Here is a 9,946-nt window from a genome sequence, read left to right on the forward strand (position 1 = left end):
ATGTAACCAAACGCAATTGTAAACACGGAGGCAAAAACTCCCAACCATTACAAGGAATAATGCGCACCTTTTTGCAAGACATCGAAACTGACATTCCCAAAACTCTGTCTCAAGTGACGTCACTCCTGGTCAGCGCGGGGCGAGCTCTCCGTGGGTTTGAGGCTACTCATCTCCCCGCCCCACAGTGGAGTTAACAGGTTGCAGGGGAGTAGACCGCGCATTGATAAAGCATGGGAGTAAGACGCCAGTGATCACACTAGCTAAACAGATGGGCGTTATTGGCGGGCCGTTTCATTCAGACCTCTGAGAAGCGTGACTGCGAGTAGGTATAAGCCTGACTGTCGACTGATTGCACACCTGGAGGCGAGCTGACGGCTACCACGTTAACTACACCAAGGAGAGACTTCGCCGTGAGCGGTGTTCATAATCAACTTGGGAGAGATTTTATACAGAAAGTTTCACAGAGGATTACCACTTGCGAAATGGTTGTGAGATAGCGGACGCTTCTTGTCATCAATGTGATTTAACATCGAATTATTACTTAACAGGTAAGTTTTTTTCACTTACGTTTTATCAAATTACTTTGATTTTCAGTGTGAATGGATTTAATCTAACGCGACTGGTAATAAGGAACACCTGACAGAAAACATTGGTTTTGCAACTTGCGCTGATTAAAGTTAACAAATATCAAGTTTTAATGGATTCGTTAGCGTACTCTTTTTTCAAACAGAAGCATGCGTTAGTAGTTGTTAAATAATGTTTAAATTCACTAAAGGTTTTGATTTGAAAAATGAATGATATTGTGTTTGTGAAATGTTTAGGAAAGAGCTCATAAGTTTCAATCCTAGCATTTTTGTTACATTATTAATAACAATACTTAAAAACAATACATGAATAGGGAGAAGTTACGCTATTTGAATAAAATGCAGCTAGACACGCAAATTTTGCACGTAGCTTTACAAATATCTGACGCAAAGTCTGTCTATCTATAAACTTAAACAAACGTAGTGCATGCACTTTCGTGTACAGAAAATAACATAGCTCGCTTATATTCTCGGTGGATCCACCAACAAGTTAAATGTAGCTTACCCACTCAATAAGACACGCAATCTACTACCGTATTTAGAATATACACTGAATGATATACGCTATTTGTTCTAACTTAACGCCACTTGGACTCAACACGAAAGCATGTTTATAAACATTGTGCATTGTTGAGCACAATAGCGATTATATATAGATATCACATATGTGTGTCTGTATCGAGGAATGACCATGTATACAGAAATACAGGAATTACTCGAATATTTACGTGTATCCCGAAGCGATGAAAAAATACAAAGATGCACGCTATCGTCATCTTGAACAAAGACAATAGTGTCACATTCGATAAGATAAGAAGTCTGCAAATAAAATCAGGATAGATTAACGAAAAGGTTAAAACAACAGACTGACACGTGAATATTAAACAATATCGCTTTTCGATCGAAATCTGTGATGCTGTGTTTAAAGTGTGCTAGAAATGTTTTAAAAGTTGTGGAATCGGTGTTGAGGTAGACGTTCTTTGCACGCTGGTCCCGGCTCTTCATTCATCGCGCGAGTTCAGTCTTCGAGTTGAAGCTGTGATGATAGCAAATCAGACCACGCTTGTCGTTTTATGCCCATGTCTCGCCGATTTCGATAATGAAGCATCTTTATTCGTGGTTTTACTAGCTTCACAAATTTACTAGCAGTGTACTATCTGTTCGTAGGAGCAGTTTTGGTTTATTTCCCCTCCCGGTGTAATTATCAACTGGAACTATCTTGATGCTCAATTAAAACCTTTTACAACTCGACGTGAAATCCTCTGTACGGCGTTTCGTCCTCATGGGGCACGTCATAAAACAGTGACAGAAGCGGTTTGCTAGCGTTTGATGGGCGTTTGGAGGTACCCCATACTAAATGAAACTTTGTAAATTATTTGGTAATGGGCCCATGCCTATAGTAGATAAACATATTTCATATATCAAAAGAATTCAGAGCGTGGTGCGATATACCAGCGACGGCGCAACAGAGATATATTACTAGTTTACGTCTACGGTTTTATATTTACGGTGGGGCGTTAATAGGAATTAATCCCAGGATGTTATGAGCGCCGAGGACAAATCACCCGTAAGTTTAAATACGTTGTACAGATTATTTCGGCAGTATAAAAATATTACGACATTTAGCTAATTTTGGGACTATTAAACATATCGTGCATTGCCGTTTACGAGCACTTTACTTTGATCAGAAACTAATGGGTGTGTCTGATACTGATACGTTGTGTGATGGAAATATAAGATCATTGAACACGACAATATGACCACGTCAAATTAATATTGTTGACATTTAACAAAGACAAGATATTATGACTATCACATTGACATGTGTACGTGTATTATGTAAGGGGGAAACTAAAACGGACTCTGTTGATACAGGTTTCAGATAGAAGGGTAGTGTTTGTATTGTTGTATGACATTAGTACTTGTAAGGGCGTTGTTAATAAGTAACCTGGTCCAAGTTTGACTGAACTGCCATGTGGGGGTCCTAATAGGATTATTGAACGTCACCATAATTGTATCCTTCATGCTGGAAGTGTATACACCCTCACGATCAGATGCCTTACTGAATAGACACTTATCTCATTAGTTCTCAAGTTGTGGACTTCTCAAGTAGTCGGTACAAACCGTTCTGTCCGGGGGGTGAGAGACGGCCCTTGGGGGGTCTGGGTGAGACTCCCCACGTTTAGAACCGGGTAGATCATCCTCGATGACATTGTATCGCTGTACACGGAGATGGTCGTGACGGGAAGTCGTGGACAGACTCTGGTTGACAGGTTTTATGTCTGTATAGTTATTGGTAGGATGAAAACACGGGTAGACTTGTAGGGTAAGAAGAACGGGTAGGCTTGTAGGGTAAGAGAACTGGTAGACTTATTAGTTGGAAGGACCGGTATGTTTGTGAGTGAGTATAGTTTTACGTTGCACTCAGCAATATTCCAGCTAGATGTCGGCGGTCTGTAAATAAGCGAGTCTGGACCAAACAATCCAGTGATCAACAACATGAGCTTTCGATCTACTAAATTGGGATACAAGGACGGTATCTTTGTAGTGTTTAAGCGCCGTTGTACATGTAGGATGTATACTTGTAGTATTTACTAGTAATTAGGACGGGTAGACTTGTAGGGTGTAATTAGGACGGGTAAGATGTAAGATGTAGGGACGGGTATATCTGTAGAACTGAAGGGTGGGCATACTTGTAGGACAGAAGGACGGGTATCACTGTGCTGGGATGGGTGACCGGTAGCTTGACTCCTGAGAGTTTCTAGGACTTCAGTCCTGCCTCGCAACGAAGCACATATGATACATGTGGTCCCACCTTAGGCAAGCGAGTTTGTTCAAAATTGCCTCTGTTCTCCAAGCAGAAAATGGATACCCGGTTGGATAAGTCACGAGACTATAACCTTCTAGCGCCTAACAGACAGCTTGGGTTTCACCACGTGAATGGCGTTTAGGGCACTATAAATGCACATATTGTTAATACTATCGCTCTGTGTTACAACTTGCTTGACTATAGTCTGCAAAGACACATGTGTGGGTTCTGATGGCAGAGAATGGAATTAAGAGTGTAACATGTGTGAGCTATTGAAATGGGTATATAATCTGGTTATAAAGTCGATTGCATCTGGTGTTATATATGCAGTTATATATGATATGTTATAAATACGGGCAGATACGCATGATCAAGGAGTACATATACACTATGCATTTTTATTCCTACTGATACGTGTAGGGTCAGGAAGGTTATAGAAACATTGTGTTGCGATATAGGGACGGGTAATCTGGGTGGGTTATAAACACGGGTACAGATAAGTGTAGAAAGTTGGATTGCCCTTGACATTGGTCAGGTGCATGTATACAAGTTTGTAGAGAGACGGGTTATCCTTAAACAAGTTATAACGTAACAAGGCGCAAGTGAGACTTACAGGTCCCTTTCACAGCTGCTCTCATGTACTGAAGCGGGTGTACTGGGAATGCTAGAGCGGGTGTCACTGACGGGTACATATGAAGGTTAATTGAGGGGTACAGTGACAAGGTTATAGGTAGGGTCATAGTGGGGGATTAGAGAGTCTGGTATATATAGCCAATGCTATTAGTTAGCCTATTCAGTTATCACAGTTCGGCAAATTAGTAGACTGGGGTGTTAAAGCTGTCAGCAAAGCGACGCCGAGCGGTGAAAAGTCTGGCGAGGCGCACGCCACTCACTGCTATCCAGTCGTCAATATCGCGGCTAATCACACACAAACAATCATTGAGAGCCTCCGCGCTGAAGATGATAAAAGCAGTGTCTGCTTTTCACTCGGCCGTGTCCATCCCCCCCTGGTAAGGAATCCCCCCACCTCACCACGACTATCTCAACGCTGGCCGATCGCCAGCCGCCCTCGTTCCCAAACCTAACTCTTGGCGCCAAAAAGACCCGCTGAAATCTATTTGGTTACTCACTTTAGCTCCCTATCCCTGTGCCCCAGTAGATTTATGACTTACTTAACAGCTTCACGAAGTACATTTGTATACCTCCCATGATATTTGGTCCGTCTTTCCTAATGTATAGATTCAATGAATGACCGCCAATGCGGTTCGTCAGTCCGACTGGGTGACTACCCCCGGCACACCTGTTGTTTCAGAGCACAGGCAATCCTATATAACTAACACTCGCACAGATCTCATACTGAGATGGGTCTGCTGGAACCTTAGCCACTATACAGGAATCTTCAGGTAAAACGATAACTGGTCCATTCACAGGTGAAATTGTTCGCTAAGGACGTGTTTAATAAGCTCACTTTCGAGGAAATGATTTTTTCCTACTTGTGAAGTGCCATATGTTGAGTAAAGCGTTAATGATGTCTGTCTTTTTAAATATTTTACGGAAATACTGATTAGAATTTTATGTTTCAGAATGCGAGTTCCAGTGGTGCACATGCTGGCCGTGCTAGCGGTAGGCTGTCTCGTTTTAACGCAAGTCGACTGTAGACGAAGTCACAAAAGACGTCACCGAGATCGGTTCCCACTGAACGCCACAGAGACATTCACAACCATACCTTCTCGAGGCCCTTTCATGACAAAACTAGTCCCTGATAGACACAAAAGCGCAATTAAAGGAAGCAGAAAGGCAGTTGTTGTGACGAAAAAGACCTACTTGAGAAAGGAATGGTGTAAAACACAGCCCCTAAAGCAGGTAATAAGGGAAAAGGGTTGTTTGAGAACGACTGTGTTAAATAATTTCTGCTATGGCCAGTGCAATTCTTTCTTTGTTCCAAAATCAGACAAAAAGGATCAGGGACCAGCAGCGTTTATGTCATGTGGTTTTTGCAAACCGCGTCACTTCCGGACAATTCTTGTAACCCTCCGCTGTCCTGGAAAGAAGGGCATGCGCTTCAAGAGGAAAAGGATCCAGGGGATCAAAAAGTGTCGCTGTATGGCACAGGACGTCAGTTTTCCCTGAAGATAAACCAGGAAGGATTTGATGAGACTGTGTGACGGTGGGGTGTGAAATCCCAGCGTTTGTGAATCTCAGGGCAACAGAAAAGTAACGTCTGCTACACGGACGACACACTCTGCTCCGGTGCACGGCTACATGTGTAAGTGCACGGACAATCTTTAGTGCTACTAAGATACACTGGAGAAACTTTAGCGCTACCTGAAAACATAGAGCTGAAAAATCCTCTAGTGTAGTACAATGCGGGTTAGCGCTATCTCTGTGTCGTCGCTTCATAGGATTATTGAGTGAACGTTGAATCGTCTGCAGAGTTTTTGGCGCCAATCTGTTCTGTATCAGGGTCGCACAGACCGACTCTCAAGTGCCCCAGAAGGGGAGTCAAGTACGGATTGGAGCTCCCTCGATATATGTGTACATTTGAGAAGCTTCTTCAATAACCACACTCGACTTCCACAATACAGGTCTAAGGTATTGTGGGGCAGCGAGAAGAGCGGGCTATTGTCGTCTGTTCGGGGACAGTGGCTTGGCACGAAGGCAGGTAAAGGACATTGAAACGAATATGAATGTCCATGCTATCCATGGACCAAACAGAGACATATTAGTGCTGCCCTCAGGCGGCGGTGGTCGTGACTTCAGAGTATCCTCAAAAGACATGATTTGATATCCCAGGACTCACGTACCATGTTGATAGCATTTAGAGTCAAAACCGTAATTATGCATTTTACATTCGCTAATAATCTCTCGTGACGCAGTGTTTGGGCGAAATTTGACAAACTGTTTAGCTGTTCAGTTTCTTAAGAAAAAGTGCACAACTTCTTCAAGAGGACTAGATACCACGGTTCATACAGAAATGACATAATTGTTGATCTACGCGACCTAAAATGCTTAATTTATTTACTTTCAATGCGAATGTTTGGGATTAAGGATTTGGCGCCAAATGTCACGTTTTTTGTGACGTGATTTGTGGTTTGAGTGACGTGATGAGGTGCTGAACGCTATGTGAGACTGTGATATATTATATCGCTGATGTGCAATCTCTCATTGGACCATGGGATCAGAATGGTGTACATTTGTATATATTAATCTTAATGATATTATATGGTATTTATGTCGATTTGAATATATATACTGTCTCAAATGTTGTTTATGTTTCTTGTCTTCAGGGAATGGAATAAATTTCCTGATTATGTCGAAGACTGTGTACAGTTTTCTTTTTGCATGAGCTAATACCGGAGTAAACCAACAAGTTTGTGAGTGGGGTATGTGCGTGTAGTCCTATTCGAGTCGGCCAGTCTTTGTTTAAATCCACAATGGCTTCCACCAGGCAGGGCAACAACAAATGCAACTGTTCAGGCATTACCCGGTTAGGGATCGATCCATCGACATTTAAGGGCTCCTCTTAGTCACCCTGTCCACTAGGCCATTGAGGCGGCACATAATGCTATAAGTAAAGTTTCACTGTCAGGGTACGATGTCTCCTGAGTCATTCTTAATGACGCTTTGCTCAGCACTTCTGTTTAATAACGTGTTTGGAGGCTGGCTTGGGAAAAGCACGTGTAACTCAATTCGGAGATTTTTACCACATTGCGGAATGGGAATGTCTGTAACAGTGACAGTCCAAGGATCACAGTCAGGATTCGAACCATAACGAGAGTGAACTCTGTACAATGGTTGATTGAGAATATCACGAGTGACACAAGTCGTAGGTTTGTGGTGAATTCCACGAGCAACGACTAGGCTTGGTGACTCTTGGATTTGTGTTACGGTTTTAAAATTTGTTTTACTCGAGGAGGAGCGATAGGGTAGCCAAGTGGTTACAGAGTTCGCTCGTCATGTCGGAGACACGGGTTCGATTCCCCACATGGTTACAAAATGTGAAGCCTATGTCTGGTGTTCCCCGCTGTGATGTTGCTGGAATATTGCTAAAACCGATTTGTGTTACGGTTTTAAAATTTGTTTTACTCGAGGAGGGGCGATAGGGTAGCCAAGTGGTTACAGAGTTCGCTCGTCATGTCGGAGACACGGGTTCGATTCCCTACATGGTTACAAAATGTGAAGCCCATGTCTGGTGTTCCCCGCTGTGATGTTGCTGGAATATTGCTAAAACCGGTGTAAAACTATACTCACTTACACCTTTTAGAGGAAAGTCGAAAGTGAGTGGGTATGATTTTATGGATATAGGGTATTTATATAGCCCACATATCCACGCACTAGTGCATGTTCAAGGCGCTGGTATTTTTCCCTCGATCACTGGATGTCAATCTTAACAGCACATCGTATTTCAATCTCAGCTCCGTGGGGAGTATACAACTCTTGCTGCCACTAGGCGCACCGAGTTTATTGTGGCTCTCTCATCCGAACGAGGTACCCAGTTGACAGCTGGGTGGACTAGGACACATAGTCACAGCACTTTGTCCAAGTTTACTGCACGTTGCTGTACCCGCAACTAGGTGTATGCACGTGTTCGTGTGGCCACCATCTGGTCATATACCAACGGATTCGTGGGTTCTTTTCAGTGCACAGGGTTGTGTACTGTACAATAGGGGTTGTGACAACACTGAAAGAGTCTGCACACAAAGTTGACTCCAAGGTTTTTACACCCGGTCATAGGTGTGCTCGACAACCTCGCTGGATCACTAGCGTGGCGCTTTAGCCAGCTTGCCCACCGTGCCCTCATTTTATCCCATCTCTCTCCACATTCCAGTCATCTGAAAGTATGTGACAAGAAGTGACAGATGTAATCGACCTTAATTACCGCTTTGGTAAACCCCACGCACTGAAGATTCAGATATACCGAAGATCGCCATGGACCGTTGACTACATATTTATGTACAGGTATATATTGCAACCTGTAATAACACTCGTAAGTCAGAGAGCGAGTTGTGTTTTACCTCGCGTATTCCAGCTATACGTTTCACGCATGTGAGAATCAGACCCATTTCTTAGGTGTGACGAGAGGAAACGCTTAACCACTGGGATATATCCGACCACCCTGAATATAGCAAACGAGATAGAAGTCATGTAATCTTGCTTTGTGCGGTGTAAAACTAAACTCACTCACTCACTGCTCCTACAGTAACACCTGTCAACACCGACACCGGTCTAATCCGGCACATTTTCAAAACAAGCGCAAAATGCTGGTCCCGCCATTTTACAACATCGTTAAAACATTGTCTAATCCTGTCTGTTCCGCAGTCCGGTGCGACTTTCCGGTCCCAACAAGCAATACAAGCAATTTTAACTGTAACTGACATTTAACATTGTCCACAGACTCATCCTAAATCATATCTATTATCAGACATGATATCGAACATAAATGACCAACAAAGCAGCCTTTCAGTTTGTTTTTAAAAGTATATACATTGTATTTCAGAGTTTTAGGGAAGGCCAACGAGCATGGGTTTGGCTATAACAAATTGCATTGCCAGGCAAATTTGAAATTCAAACTCAGTCCCCAGCCCTAATGAATCCAAAGCAACAGGTTCCAATGCAGGTGCAGTAACTGTCTGCCCGGCCTTGCCCGACAAGAACACGTTAAAACATAGTACTTGTTGTTATCCCGCCTCCTCGGCATTAAAGGGATAAAAGAAGGACTAGCTTAGACAAAATCAGTAGAGTGTGGCTAAAATACTAGAATGTATTAGTATTAAACTGTTATCGCGGTAGAATCGCACTTTAAAGCCGACATTACTCTCTCCACTTCACCCAAACGCACGCACGCATGCACACGCACACGCGCACGCAAAACACGAAGACGTCCGCAACATTGGCCACGTTCAGTCCTTCTCGACCTCCTCTTGCAGTAAGCGCTGCATTGTAGATGGACCGACTCTGTTTCCAACTGGCTACCAGTGAAGATCCGGTTTAGAATTGATCTTCAGTAAGCCATGCTTGTTGTATGAGACGATTAACTGGATCGGGAGGTCAGACTTGCTGACATTGTTGACACGTGTCATTGAATCACGATTACGTAGATAGATGTTCAGGTTGCTGATCACTGGATTGTCTGGTCCAGATTCGATTATTTATCGACCGAATACAGCTGGAATAATAAGAAAATAGTCCATTTATCAAGCGCATAACTCCATGCACAATACATGCTCAAAGCCCCCAAACAATCTGATTATTATCACCCCGAATGTTGCTGAATGCGATGTAAAACTTAACTCTATCAGTCCGAAATGACTAAAATGGGGATCAAGAAGTGCACCATATGCTAGCCTTACAGTATGGTGCTCATGTCATCAATCATTGGTTTGACTGGACCATTCCTTTGGCTGTTCTTTTCCTGGTTCCACCATTTTGCTTGAGCATTGCTGAGTCCGGTAGAAAACTAAACTCATTAACTCACTCTTTTCCTGATTTACTAGGATATGCCGTTAGCACGCTATGACGATATTAAATGTAGTTTCGTTAACACTATTCACCA

The 9,946-nt window shown here is 43.0% G+C and overlaps 1 long non-coding RNA gene across 1 annotated transcript; it reads left to right on the forward strand.

Moving 5' to 3' along the window:
* Positions 1-214: 214 nt before the first annotated feature.
* LOC137294531 (uncharacterized) lies at positions 215-6,711 on the forward strand. Its single transcript, XR_010957523.1, has 2 exons — positions 215-548; positions 4,977-6,711. It is a non-coding gene; the product is annotated as an uncharacterized lncRNA (long non-coding RNA).
* Positions 6,712-9,946: the final 3,235 nt, after the last annotated feature.

This window comes from Haliotis asinina, chromosome 8, assembly GCF_037392515.1.
Source record: "Haliotis asinina isolate JCU_RB_2024 chromosome 8, JCU_Hal_asi_v2, whole genome shotgun sequence".
Taxonomy (NCBI): domain Eukaryota; kingdom Metazoa; phylum Mollusca; class Gastropoda; order Lepetellida; family Haliotidae; genus Haliotis; species Haliotis asinina.